General features: G+C 37.0%; 1 protein-coding gene across 2 annotated transcripts in view; it reads right to left on the bottom strand.

Moving 5' to 3' along the window:
* LOC101735868 (calmodulin-binding transcription activator 2) overlaps window positions 1–15,745 on the bottom strand; it is a 266,028-nt gene that overhangs the window by 114,153 nt on the left and 136,130 nt on the right. For both annotated transcript variants that reach the window (XM_062669648.1, XM_038012539.2), the window contains exon 4: window positions 6,518–6,585. The gene's annotated coding sequence lies outside the window, so the exon portion shown is untranslated. The remainder of the gene's footprint in view (window positions 1–6,517; window positions 6,586–15,745) is intronic.

The following is a 15,745-nucleotide window of genomic DNA, read 5'->3' as shown; positions in this document are numbered from 1 at the left end:
TGTGCAATTAAAATAAACTAAGAAATCCTTCACAAAATTAAATACAACATAAACTTCCGTAATTAAAGAAACACTTGACACGCGAAGCGAACATTCGATTCACTTTTAAAATATTCAAAACTTAAAGCACAAATCACGCGGACACATATAAAGTCGTGATATAACGTTAGTTTAGAAATCGCTAGCTCCGATGCTATTAAAACTTCACGTAATATTATTGCCATTCTATAACGTTACTGCCAATGTCGTGGTAAACGACAATAACTTGTAAATAATCACCGCATTCACTCAACTTTCCATTCGGAACTATCTAAGTTTGTTCCGGTATAGGAATAAGCTTTCGAGAATTCATGTCCTATTTTTCTGAAGTTTTCTATTCGAGCTTTCGTGATTCGACCTTTATTAATTGCTTTGGCGTTTGCCGACGTAATTAAATCACGAAGGATTCTCAAATTACTTTTTATTAATTTGATGATCGTGGAAATTTATCTTATCTATCGAAAGGTTATAACCGTTTTTTTTTGTTATTAATTGAGCCATGGCACTCGCAGAAGACGATGTCGCTGAAATAAAATTGAGTTACTATGATTATAATCAAAAAATACTCATTTTTCATTTATTTTCGTGACAGTAAAACCAAATTCAGTCAAATAAACTACCCGACATGACCATACTTTTTTTCGAATACAATGGATAATAAAATCATATGAATCTCTAAGTAGCGGCATATCTTATCAATAGCTGATAATTAGATAGCATAGTATTTTTCATTAGTCAATATATTATTATTTCTGACGTTGGAATACGTAAGAATTTTCGTGGTCACGGACTGACCGTACGGAAAAATAGCTTTGATTGGAAATTGTATTTTTCATTGTGAACATGTCTAAGTATAATTTTAATGGTATGTATTACTCACATGAGAAGTATTTTTCGCGAATTTGGACATACATTGTCACTATATAGTGAAACAGTAGTTCGATTAAAAAAATAATATGGTTAGTCGGACGGTAATGTACTATAAAAGAGCTAGCAACACCATTTAGTTTACTTTTATTAACGTTGATTAAAATATTCGTAAAATTAGAGAGCTTATAATTTCATCTATCGAAATGTTTTCTTTGTAGATTGCAAGTTCATACTAGCTTAAGGTTCCATTTATCGTCAAATAAAACTTCAGTCCTCCGTGACCACGGAATCCAGTATTACTAAAAAGTCCAACAAAATCACATCATATTTGATGCGTTAGAAGTTTGAAATGAAAACAGTAAACCCGAGAACTACAATGTAATATATTAAGATTAACGAGAATAAACAAACCGCGGGTACGACGGTCTGCTGCCGTGTGAGATTGAGTGAGCGAGGTTATTGACCTTATACTTTGTACGTGCTACATTGCGGCTTCATAAAAGACGTAATCGCGTAAACTTGTATTTGCGAATAGTAGTTGCAAATGTATTTTTTAGATATTGGTGGTGTGGGTGTGTTGAAGCAGTTATAAATGCGTTCTGGTTTAGAGGGTAGGATAGTCGCTCTACAACAAAGTGAATAATGATATTCCTGTATGATAACTTTGTGCTTTAATGAGCTCGTCCACCCACTAATGTAATGCAGTAATGCGTTTCGGTTTGAAGGGTGGAGCAGCCGTTGCAACTATACCGAGACCTTAGAACTTATAACTCAAGGTGGGTGGCGCATCGCATTTACGTTGTAGATGTCTATGGGCTCCAGTAACCACTTAACACCAGGTGGGCTGTGAGCTCGTCCACTAATCTAAGCAATAAAAAAATAAGTTTCTCGCCGGATCTTCTCAGTGGGTTCCGATCCGGTAGTAGATTCAAAGAAGCACTGCTCTTGCTAGGGTTATTGTTAGCAATTCTCTCAGACTGAGCCCTACCGGTCCACGCGTTGGAATAGCCCCTTAGTCTACCAATGATTAGGTAGGGACCTTTTAGCTCGTCCACATATTTAGTCCATTAATAAAATTACCTTAAACCACGACTTATAGTTGTTTATTTAAGTATACCTGCGTAATACGCGAATACTTTTCAGCATATTCCATATTATTCCGAAAATTATAACGAAAGCGACTTTAAATAACCTAAGTACAAGTAAATATTATCACGTGTCTTTCATCTGATTAAAATCGAATTTCCACTGATTGTCGTGGGCACTTGTGCTGTTTTTGACTTGGTATCATTAACGAAAGATGACGCGCGAAACTTCTTAACATAAATAAAATTAATAGCCTAACAACGAATCCTTAAAATGGACGAGATTGCAGGGTTGCGTTTTTCTGTAAAATGCTGTAAAAAAAATTGCGTGCTTAGATTGTATTGCAATAGTACATATTAAATTCACATAACCAAAAGCAATCGTGACTACAATTATCTGTTAAAAAAATTACATAAATAAATCTCAACATTAAAGGCACGTTTTACTGGTGGTAGGAGGTCTTGTGAGTCCGCGTGGGTAGCTACCACGACCCTCCAATTTCTGCCGTGAAGCAGTATCGCGTTTCGGTTTGAAGGGTGGGGCAGTCGTTGTTACTGTAAGAATAGAGACCTTAGAACTGATGTCCCGAGGAGGATGGCGGAATTTATATTGTAGATGTCTATGGGTTCCGGTAGCCACTTAACACAAGAGTTAGTCCTTCAATATAAGCAATTAAAAAAACCATACCAAACTGCAATTGGTTCTGATATATATAAGTTTATATTCGACAAAAATCTAAATATTAATTTCTTAAAGTCGAGACTCTATAAGTCGAATCTAGGCAGCGGCTTGACTCTGTCCCTGGCATTGCTGAAGTCCATGGGCGACGGTAACCACTCACCATGAAATGGGCCGTGCGCTCGTCTGCCTACTAGGGCAATTAAAGTAAAAAAGTGACTTCATGCAAAAAAAAGCTAAAAAACCACACACGAATCAAAACGATTTCTTCAAAAGTACAGAACCTATTATGCTTCTAGTGCTGATAATATTCACAACGTAACGTAATGACGCTAATATCGATAAGCTTTAGCAATTTTATAATCCAACTGCTGTTGTAACGATACAGTCGCGTTCGCTGTCAGACTATGTCCATTTTGCGGTTAAAACGCTAGACAAACAGCCTAATTGTTCGTTAGTGACATAGTTCCCGAGCCGCCATTGACTGTTGGTATCGAAACAGATAGTTAAATCGTCAGTAGATTTATAGCTCAATATAAACTGTTAATGGCCAGTTTAGTTTAGACACTAAATTTAACTAGTGTACTGCTGGCTTACTTTATAGTTCAGCGGGTTTGGTTTAGAGATGTAATTATGATAAGCTATTAGGGTTTCTTTTTTCATTTGAATTATTAACTGAATTTATAAGCTTATGCGAACGAGAAAGTGGCTTGCAGGTAAGCTGTATTTTTTTTTATTGCTTAGATGGGTGGACGAGCTCACAGCCCACCTGGTGTTAAGTGGTCACTGGAGCCGATAGACATCTACAACGTAAATGCGCAACCCACCTTGAGATATAAGTTCTAAGGTCTCAGTATAGTTACAACGGCTGCCCCAGACTTCAGAACGAAACGCATTACTGCTACACGGCAGAAATAGGCAGTGTGGTGGTACCCACCCGCATGGACTCTCAAGAGGTCCTACCACCAGTAAAAAGGTAAGCTGTATCTAGGGAGTTGACAATGTATATGATGGTGATAATGAATCGAGAAAACACTTGATTATTTCTTGAGATGGTTAAATTTCACACGACGCTCTCGTTGTGACTCGGAATGGAAGTGTCAATAACATTGGCACTAAATAGGCGGTGAGCTCATCTACCCATCATAATTAAATCAAATTTTATATTTGATAAACCGAACCTTAACTATCCATCAAAATGTAAATTAAAAACCATAAAAACAACATGAAAAAATGTCCACGTCAATACAAATCTTGATCACGTACAAATAGAACAAGAACTCTATTAATTCTTACAGTATAACGACGCGATACTGGCGCACCGCAAGTTTCGGTATACACTGCTCACTCATAAAGACTTAATATTTCAACGTTGAACACAAAGACAGCAGTAGTCACGAGCCAAAGTTTTAATTTGCTTAGAGTTGTAACAAGTTGGTACGGGTCCCTGGCGGGCGCCAAATTAGGTACAGTCTGAGCTTAAAGGCGACGTCGCATTGTGAACTGTTTAATGAGCGTTGTAAATTTGAAAAAGAAATCTAAAAGACGAACATTTAAAAGTATTTTAAAATGCCCATCTCACAATTAATTACATTGTACGGTAGCAATAACAAATGGTAGAAACGAATTAAAAAGACAAGATATTATGGTGAACCCGATATTTTATTTACATATAATAGATACAGACGGTTTTTAATGACGCACCTTTTAATTTAATTAGTTTTTGATCAGTGGCAAAGTAGAAATTTCGGAAACAATTTAGAATCAGGTGTCAATTTAAGAATGCTAAAAACGAATTAGTTTTGTGCGTTTTAGTTCGTACTAAACATAGAATATTGAAAACAGTATTAATATTTTAGAACTAAATCTTGATTAAGTCATAATCTATATATATAAAAATAAATTGATGTTTGTTAGTCTCGCTAAAACTCGAGAACGGCTGGACCGATTTGGCTAACTTTGGTCCTGAATTATTTGTAGAAGTCCAGAAAAGGTTTAAAAGGTAAATAAATATGAAAATGCTCGAAATTAAATAAAAATAACAATTTTGTTTTTCCTTTGATGTCCCCCCCCGTCGAACGGATTCCTTTTGTTTGTTTTAAGCTTATTTTATACAAAAGTTTAGGTCTTTTATTTATAGACTAGCTGACCCGGCAGACTTTGTAGTGCCTCAATCGATAAATAAAAGACCTAAACTTTTATATAGAATAAACTTAAAACAAACAAAAGGAATCCGTCCGACGGGGGACACGTCAAAGGGAAAACAAAATTGTTATTTTTATTTAATTCCGAGAATTTTCATATTTTTATACCTTTTAAACCTTCTCTGGACTTCCACAAATAATACAAGACCAAAATTAGCCAAATCGGTCAAGCCGTTTTCATGTTATGTCGTGACAACGGAAAACGGGTTTCATTTTTATATATATAGATTGAGGCACTACTACGAAGTCTGCCAGGACAGCTAGTCTTAATAAAAATCGTTTGATCAGCCCGTATACTACCACCTGTAGCTTTTGCAACAACTTCCACGTCAGTAGTATTACCATTACCATTTATACTTATACTTATTTTCTTACCACTCTAACTAACAACAACATGAATATCAGGAATGTCACGAATTGAATGCTATGAATGACGACAAATTCAAATCTAAGCGCTGAGCTCGCTTGTACATCTAAAACTACATTATAGATATGACCTACGCACTGACAATCGGTAGGGCACAAAAGTACTGGAGTGGAGACCTCGTACTGGACGTCGTAACGTGGGCAGACAGCCAATAAGGTGGACCGATGACCTGGTCAAATTAGTTGGTAGAGACTGGATGAGAAAAAAGAGAATCGTGTGCATTCGAGGAGACCTACACTCAGCATTGGGTGTACACGGGTTGAAGAAGATGACATGACTTATAATTTTTTTGTAAATCTCGCTTTAAAAGTCTCTATTAATACTCTTTAAAACTCTCTCCTGTTTAAAACTATATTTAAATTTGGAACACTTCACTCATTATCAAAATTAGTGTACACTGATATTTTGTTCACGACTGTACTGACTGTTCCCATGCACAGAAACAAAAATTATTACAGTTCGACTAAAGCAATCGAAAAACGTATACGAAAAAAGCAAAAGTAATAAAGAACCTTACACACGGTAATGAACCAAAGATAATCCGAAACTACAAATTACCAACTCATAGCGTCTAATCTAACAGAGTCTGCAGGTACAGTCGTCGACAAAAGTAACTTTCGTTATAGTTTAATTCGTTTTGTACTGAAGTTTTCTCTTCGATTTTTGCATGTACTCCGTAATTTAGTTTAAATATAGAGAGAAAGACTTTTTCCCTCTCGAATACGATTGTATATTAAGGAACGGTTGAGTTAATTTATTGCTTCATTGTATGGAACAGTGATTTTTTGTTGCTTTAGTTGTAGTCTATTTTTTATGTGTCTTTGTTTATCTTTAAATCTACCGAACGTATGTATTCATCCGTTTTCATAATTAGAAAAACGAAAAAAGCCTACGTACATACTCTAAAAGAACATGACAATTTTTAAAACATATTTCTGGACATCAAAACCAAAATGGCGGAAGTGAACGATTTGATTTTGTTTTTTAATCGAACTTTTCTGTATAAATAAAATACAGGCTTGTAAAATGAGCATTCGCGTTTATTCTAATTTTATTATAATTTAATTATAACGTGCCATTCATGGCGCTAAAATGCTGGAACGGAAGAGGGTTGCCAAGAGCAAATCTTAAAATTAGCAACTTAGTTAAGACTTAGATGTTACCATTACATTTATCTACTCAAATGTGGGTATTTAACAAACTATAGACTCACCGTATTTTGACTTCTTTGGATTGCCATTCGCTGTGTTTGTCGAAACTGATGAGTATCGCCGCGATTTCCTGAAACAAAATGAGATAGAAATTAGTATGAGCCTATATAATTACTGGTGGTAGGACCTCTTGTGAGTCCGCACGGGTAGGTACCACCACCCCACCCTGCCTATTTCTGCCGTGAAGCAGTAATGCGTTTCGGTTTGAGGGTGGGGCAGCCATTATAACTAACTATACTAAGACACTAGAACTTATATCTCAAGGTGGTTGGCGCTTTTTCGTTGTAGATGTCTGTGGGCTCCAGTGACCAGTTAACACCAAATGGGCCGTGAGCTCGTCCATCCATCTAAGCAATAAATAAAAAAAAACAAATGCAATCAAACTATAACTTAATATTCAGAACTCTGCTACCATTCTACATTGCATCCCTAAATCATATTTTACAACATCGAACAAAATGGCGACAGAAACAAGCAAGATTGATACCTATAAGTGCGGCCTTATAATTTTGTTGTTGTTGCTTAGATAGGTAGACGAGCTCACAGCTCGCCTGGTGTTAAGTGGTTACTGGAGCCCACAGACATCTACAACGTAAATACGCCACCCACCTTTGAGATATGAGTTCTAAGGTCCCAGTACAGTTACAACGGCTGCCCCACCCTTCAAACCGAAATGCATTACTGCTTCACGGCAGAAATAGGCAGGGTGGTGGTACCTAACCGTGCGGACTCACAAGACGTCCTACCACCAGTAAAATACGGGCTACCATCAATAAATGTACTAGTAAGTGATCGCAATACCCTGGCATAATATGCAGTGTACACTGCTGTTCATTATCCAGCGAATGTTGCGGTTATGGGCTTACACTACACATCCAGAACTAGGAGCCAAATATTCACTGCACCCGATAAGCAGACGTTGTGCTGTGACATCAAATTGTTTGGATATCACGCGCATAACGCCTTTTTGGGGCACAAGTGGTCAGTCAATACGTTACCTATAAATCTTTCAACAAACTTAACGACTACCAATTATACAAAAACTAGCGACCCGCCCTCGCTTCGCTTCGGAAACTGTTATTTATTATTGATTTCTCCACTATTTAATGGATGTTATTATACATATAAACCTTCCTCTTCAATCACTCTATCTATAAAAAAAAACCGCATCAAAATCCGTTGCGTAGTTTTAAAGATTTAAGCATACATAGGGATACAGGGACAGAGAAAGCGACTTTGTTTTATACTATGTAGTGATATATTACCGCTACCAAGTATATCTAGAAACTTTGATCTTTTCAGCATTATTAGACTGAATTGTTCTTTCGCAAGATTATTAAGTTAGAAGCGTTTCGGAACCTAATTTTATTATTATCAGTTGTTTCGCAAGATTATTAAGTTACATAGAAAAGCGGTTTTGAATAATTTAAGCATTCACATTCAAAAAAATATTTAGTATTTTTTAATAGTGCTAGAACCTTTTGTACATGGTGTTTACAAGAATAGGCTAGCCGCCACGAAGAACTAGCTAGGCGACCGGAGGAGCAGCGGCAGCTAGATAAGGAGGTACTGGAATATCCTCGTGGTCAGCCTACAGGAACCAATTTGAGACTTTACTAAAGAGACTGTTGGTAGGACCTCTTGTGAGTTCGCACGGGTATGTACCACCACCCCGCCTATTTCTGCCGTGAAGCAGTAATGCGTTTTAGTTTGAAGGGTGGGGCCGTTGTAACTATACTGAGACCTTAGAACTTATATATCAAGGTGGGTGGCGCATTTACGTTGTAGATGTCTATGGGCTCCAGTAACCACTTAATACCAGGTGGGCTGTGAGCTCGTCCACCAATCAAAATTGCTTGGTTGAAAAATATTAGTCAACTTTGTTTGTTTGGAACATTTTATAATTTTGAATTAAGTACTGATTTGGTAATTTGAATCTTATACCTTTAAACGAGTAGTTCTTGTATATTAATATACATATAATCTGAATCTTGGAAACGGCTCCAACGATTTTCATAAAATTTAGTATACAGGAGATTTCGGGGGCGATAAATCAATCTAGCTACGATTTATTTTCAGAAAATGTTGTTTTATTCATGTTTTCAATAATCAACTTTATCGATAATCAGCTTTATGACTCTTCCCGACATCTATTAGCGTATAATAATCCTATTTTTCTTAATTGAGGGCAACTAACCGCTTTAAAGACACAACAAGATGGCGTTATAAAAAAAAACAAGCAAAGCTCGGTCATTATCTAGTTCCAATAAAAGCGCGGGCTTTACACGGACGTCTTTTGGGCGCGAAACACAATCGTAATAATTCACAGCCCTATAACATCTGATAAGACGCAAAATATATAAAAATAAATCAGTATCTCCTAGCCAAGGGACAGTTTCGAACGAACACAGCTCTCCGAAAAGTAATTTCCCAATTTACTCCGGTCTCTTTTGAATAAATCAAACTCTTTCCGACGGAAATCGCGGTCTGAATAACAAATAATACAACCCTAATGTAAATATTACAATCGTAATTTTTTTATCCCCTGGAAACATAAAACTGAATGTGGAATTATTAAAGAAGTGGAGTCTCGTGGTGAAAATCAAATGGCCTCCGAGGAATGTTCTCGAAAAAATATTACTTTTTACCAAAAATGTAATTCGGTTTTCTTTTTTAAATGAACTACATAATATATATGTACCTATTGAATTCTGTGTTGCTTTTTATGGATAGAACGCTAATCGCCGCCGCCGTGGCTTAGCCATAGCTTGCTTCAACAAATGGATTCTCTGATTTATGTATGTAGTCATCTAAAATTGTGATCTAATAATATAATAATAATAATAAATAACGAAATTGCCCCTCATAATAACATACCATCAACATAAATTTTCCTCACTAAGTCACCACACGCTGCATTCACTTGGTTTAGGCCCAGGGATGTGGTTCAGACAAGCCAAAATGCTAAGAAAAGATTACCTTTCCGAAAATAATAATAATAAAATCATTTATTGCATTTCATACTAAATAAAAGAAAATTTAAATAAAAGAAAAGAAAAAAGAAAAAGGCAAAAGGAGGTGACTCAGCTAACGCCGTTCAAAGTGGATCAATCGAACAGCGCTGATTTTAGTCACCCCCATTTCCCTTTGGTTCATTGCGGGATTGAAAACTAGGTACGTGTGTGCAGACTTAGAGCGTCGTATAAACTAGTATAAAAATCAGAAAAAAACAAAACAAAAATCAAATTAAATTGTGAACCTGAATACAAAACATACATAAGCCAATACACAGAGAGAGAGAGAGAGAGAGAGAGAGAGAGAGAGAGAGAGAGAGAGAGAGTATTCTTTATTGTACACCAAAAAACAAATAAACACTGCGATACATTAAATACAAAAAAAAAGTACATTTTAATGTGATCTAATAAAATCATTCAATCACGTCAATTGAAGTCAGGTTTTTTTTTAATGCTTAGATGGGTGGACGAGCTCACAGTCCACCTAGTGTTAAGTGGTTACTGAAGCCCATAGATATCTACAACGTAAATGCCGCCACCCACCTTGTGATATGAATTCTAAGCTCTCAGTATAGTTACAACGGCTGCCCCACCCTTCAAACCGAAACGCATTACTGCTTCACCGCAGATGTAGGCAGGGTGGTGGTACCTACCCGTGCGTACTCACAAGAGGTCCTACCACCAGTTAAAGTCACGTAAAACCTTTATCTGATACAACAAATATCTTTGCTTATTATCGAGCCGTTTAAGTCTTCCTCGCACTGTAGATTTATAGGCGTGGACACAAACCGGTCCGGGTCTAGCGTACAAAAGCAGCCCTGATTTAGTTGAGGAAGCGACGTGACGGAGCCGACTCACGGAAACATACGTCCGACTGGGCCGAAATTGCGACCACTTTTTGTTTGTACGGCTCGGCGTGGCTTTTAATTGTGGCGTAGCATCGGTAGTGTTTTTTAGTTTCGATTGATAGGCTATATCGTCGCCCGTCGATGCCCGAGTGATTGTTGGGGCTAAAGACCTATTTTTATTGTATAGCCAAGCGAACAATCTTACGGACCACCTAGTATTAATTACCGGAGTCGGGGGACATCACACCGTAAATGCTGTTACCGACTACGACTTAAGATACAGAATTGGTTTTACTTTTTCAAACATATTTCGCACATTTGTATGATTACTTGTAGACACTACAACGTATCGTCTTCTTTAAATTCTTATTCCTTTATCTCATTATATTATGGGCTCAACGCAGCATTTCTCTTTTTCCATTTAGGCCATACGTACTATATTACACCGCCCGCCACCGCAGTACAGTTCATCCATACTAACTGGAGCCACTGCGTTCATCCACAGTGCGCTTCCAGAGATATTTTTGCCACGTATCATCCGGCTTTGCAATGAGCTCATCCACGGTGTTTCCCGAGCGCTATGATATATCTTTCTTTAAACGAGGCTTGTGGAGAGTATTTAACGGTAGGCAGCGGCTTGGCTCTGCCCCTGGCATTGCTGAAGTCCTTGGGTGACGGTAACCACTCACTATCAGGTAGCCCATATGCTCGTCTGCCTACACGGGCAATAAACAAAAATGGCCATACCATTTCAATTTTTCCATACGTCATCTTTATACTCAGAATTTTGCTACGCATATTCTCTTTCACACGATCCATCCAAGTCCTGTTATTACCCACCCTTCTCATGTTACTGTCTAGTTTCATACTCAGAGTCTTTTTGGCCACATGATCATCCTCTCTCCACGTAACATGCCCATATCACAATACCACTACCACTGAATACAATACCACTCTTTATTATCTCTATCACTGGGCGCTACTTTCAGACTGCCCTTTACATATAATGCATATGGCATTCTTCATTTAAATACTGGCTCATCAAAACTTCGAACTTTATATAAAAATTTGTAATACGATAAAAACTAAAGTCATTTTTATTTTATTTAAATAAATCAAAATAAAATACAAAGGCGCAAAACGATGGAAAGTCCATAATTTCGAAGCGGCTTCTTTGTGACTCCTCAAATATGACTTAAAGCATTTGTGAACTTATTTCAATGCTAAATAAGGCACCCAATGCCTAAAACTAAATCATTACATACCTTCTTATCGAAATCAATAATAACAAAAAAAAATTCAAGTTCAATATAATGAGACGGAAATAATAAATTGTTGATATTTTGTATTCTAATCAAACAGAAAACGATATTTTAGCATGAGCACACACAAAACTAGGTAATATGAAACATTTACAATAAATATACCAAAAAATACGGTTTTTATCGCTAACAATACGTAACGACGGTTGTACCTGGAAATTTCTCGACCGTTCTTTCAATGTTTGGTTAATTTCACGTGCCTATATAATTTATTTGTATGAAATTGGGTTGTGCGCCCAAATAATATTGTTAGCCATGTGAATATGATTACATTTACATAAATTCAATAAACACAGATAGGGGTTGCGAACTCGTGCGGACTGAGAGCATCGCAATGTTTATGCTTACTAAAAAACCATATTTTTTTCAGTGACGAGTTAAACTCCATATATTTCAAATAGGAACGTCTGGTTGACAGCAAGCTGTGGCTTGGCTCTGCTCCTGGCATTCCTGTAGTCCATGGGCAACGGTAACCACTCACCAGCAGGTGGGCCTTATTCTCGTCTGCCTACAAGAGCAATAAATAGATATAAAAGACTATACGACGGAAACACATCAAGACGCTAACAGTAGGCAAAAAAATTTTCACACATATTAACAGGAATTACACTACCGAACAGAACTAACATAAACATTAAATTTACGCTCATACCTTCGTAGACTCTCGTGTGAGTCTATTAAGAGAAAGTGATCTTAAGCTGAAATAGTAACTCTAAAACAAAATCGTCAAAGTCCAAACGAAATATCAAATTAAAAAAGTAATTAAGTTTTTTTTAATTGCCATTGTAGGCAGAGGGGCACACGGCCCACCAGATGGTAAGTGGTCACCGTCGCTCATGGGCGTTAGCAATGCCAGGGGCAGAGCCAAGCCGCTGCCTTTTTTTTTGTTCGGCTACCGTTCAAATTTATTTTCTGTACTTAATTTACCGAACAACAGTTTATTTGAATTGATAACAATCAATCATTAACGAAGGGGAGGGAAAAAAAACAAGTGCTCACTGTTAATTTTAACAAATGAAAATTAGACGGCAGTCGTTAGAGGACCGCCTGAGCACCGGCTCAGAGTGATTCGCTTTTCGAGACATTCAGGGCTTGCACTTGTTCATGGGTGACGCGTTTAATTCGACAGAGATATTCGGGTGTCGTGAGGGCGCTTGTTCACTTCACATTAAATTCTAACTATACTTGAGACCTTAGAACCTATATCTCGAGGTGGGCGGCGCATTTACGTTGTAAATGTCTATAGGCTCCAGTAACCACTTAACACCAGGTGGGCTGTGAGATCGTCCACCCGTCTAAGCAATAAAAAAAAGAAAGATCAATATTCGAGAACTAAGGAGATGAGTAAATAAGCTGCGATCATACCTAAATAGATCTGCTAATCATTGAAATCTGGCAATATCGCCAAACGCGTAATGATATTACTTAAAATCTCATACAGAGTAGAAAACTTCAAAACGCTATCGCTTATGTAACAAAAACGCGCCCGACTGAAATGCTAAAGGCAAGGGCCCCAAAGAGTTCATTCCGCCCTTTATTGCGGCAGCTCCAGACCCGTCAGATGTAACGCTAATGACGTCATAAAGACTCGAGTGACGTCACGGAACTCTCCTCATAATTCGGGTTAATTGTAAACATTTTGTCGACTTCAAATGGCCCGTTTTTTCTGTCCATCACAGACATTTTCTGTTTTTTTTTATATCTTTTTTTTTCGCGATGGGAAATGTTTGGATTGCTTTTTTTTTGGGCAAATTGAACGTTATCCTCATTTATTTGGAAATAAGGTTTATTTAAATCAAGCCGAAATTATATTTATTTTTCAAGGCAGGTTTTCGCGTTAGAATGTAATTTTGTCTAAGCGAATTTGCAATAAGGCAGAAAAGCTAAGACCGTCACTTCGAACCTTTAAGAAGCTTCAATTATCCTACTGGGTTCAAGACCTAATGCAGAAACAGTTCATTCTTAACTTATTACTAATCGAGTAGAGGTTTGTAACTTTTTGAATCCCAGACATATATTGCGTTTTAGAACATACAAACTATAATATACTAGCGACCCGCCCTCGCTTCGATTTTTTTTATTTATTGCTTAGATGGGTGGACGAGCTCACAGCCCACCTGGTGTTAAGTGGTTACTTGAGCCCATTGACATCTACAAATGCGCCACCCACCTTGAGATATAAGGTCTAAGGTCTCAAGTATAGTTACAGCGGCTGCCCCACCCTTCAAACCGAAACGTATTACCGCTTCACGGCAGAAATAGGCAGGGCGGTGGCACCCACCCGCGCGGACTCACAAGAGATTCTACCACCAGTAAGAAATTACAGTTTCGCTTCGGAAACTGTAATTTATTATTGATTTCTCCACTATTTAATGGATGTTATTATACATATAAACCTTCCTCTTCAAACACTCTATCTATTAAAAAAAACCGCATCAAAATCCGTTGCGTAGTTTTAAAGATTTAAGCATACATAGGGATATAGGGGCAGAGAAAGCGACTTTGTTTTATGCTACGTAGTGATGGACATATGTAAGTAATTTATTATTGTTTCAATGTCTCACCAAAGACTCGACTCCCAAAACTAATAAAGCAAAATACTAAAAGCATAAAATATTACGAATACATTGCGTTTTTTTTAATACAAAACATAATAGAATACTCGAATTGGAAGAGCAATGAAGTTGTCATTACATTTTATTGAGTATAGGTTTTCCTTACGACCTCCATATTTATATAACGACTTTTTTTTTATTACATGTCTCTCGTGAATTTTTCTGTTGGATTCTTTTTTTTCTCTCTCTCTCAAGAAAAACTGACGATCGTTACGTTTTGTTTTTAGACTACAACTGTGAAGATATTACATTTTATTTTATACCCGAGACGAGTGAACAAACTGTTGGTCCTTCTGACGTTAAACTAAATCTGACTGAATTCCTTATAGACAACGCGGATAACAGAATCCGTCTCAAAAGAGAGAGAGAAAGGGAGATAGAGAGGGAGAGAGGGAGAGAAAGAGAGAATTCTTGTACACAAAAAAAAAGAAACAATGCGAATCATTAGATACAAAAAAAGTACAATTGGCGGTCTTATCGCACAGAGCGATCTCTTATCATGTTATCTCTTATCAATAAATTTGCTTCTTTACACATAAATAAGCATAACAAATTTACATACAACACATACTTAAAATACCTATGAAACATAAATATACAATTGAAGTAAATACCAATTTCAGAATATATCCTAACACAAATTAAACTAGTTGGCAGCTAATTGTTTCTAAGATTGAATTCTAAATACTGTAACATAAAATCTGTCTACACCCTACAAATGAATATGCATTACTGCTTCGCGGTAGGAACAGGCAGGACCGTAGCACCTAGCCGTAGGTCTTAATGAAACAAGTTGAACTTATTGTCTAATGGACCTCAGCTTATGGCAAGGCCTGTGTTTTTAGTCTTGAATGATAACGCAAAATATTTAAAATCAAATTGACTCCAAACGCATTTCTTTTAATGAAAAACATAACGATTTTTGCTAACGCTCTATTTAAATACCTATCACATTTGCATAGCGAAGGTTTTAAATAATTTGGATCCTTAAACGTAAAGAAAATTAATTATTCGATCCTTAGCCAAAGCATGATTAATTCTAACAGAATCCCCGGGGCTGATTTTGGAACTTAGCTCCAACTTTTTTAAATTAAAAAGACCTAAGTAGCAATATCTTGTTAAATAGTCCGTGTCTATGTGAATAACAAAATCGTGTAAGTTTGAAATTATAATTTACTAGCTTTTGCCCGCGACTCCGTCCGCGTGGAATAGTTACTTTGGCATAACGCTAAATTTTATTAAAACGCTAATTTTATCATTGGTGGTAGGACCTCTTGTGAGTCCACGCGGGTAGGTTCGTCCTTCCTATTTTTGTCGTGAAGCAGTAATGCGTTTCGGTTTGAAGGGTAGGGCAGCAGTTGTAACTATACTGCGACCTTAGAACTTATATCTCAAGGTGGGTGGCGCATCTACTTTGCAGATGTTTCTGGG

This window comes from Bombyx mori, chromosome 8 (genome assembly GCF_030269925.1).
Source record: "Bombyx mori chromosome 8, ASM3026992v2".
In the NCBI taxonomy this organism is placed as follows: Eukaryota; Metazoa; Arthropoda; class Insecta; order Lepidoptera; family Bombycidae; genus Bombyx; species Bombyx mori.
Note: the sequence above shows the minus strand (reverse complement) of the source record. Positions and strands in the feature narration are given on the sequence as shown.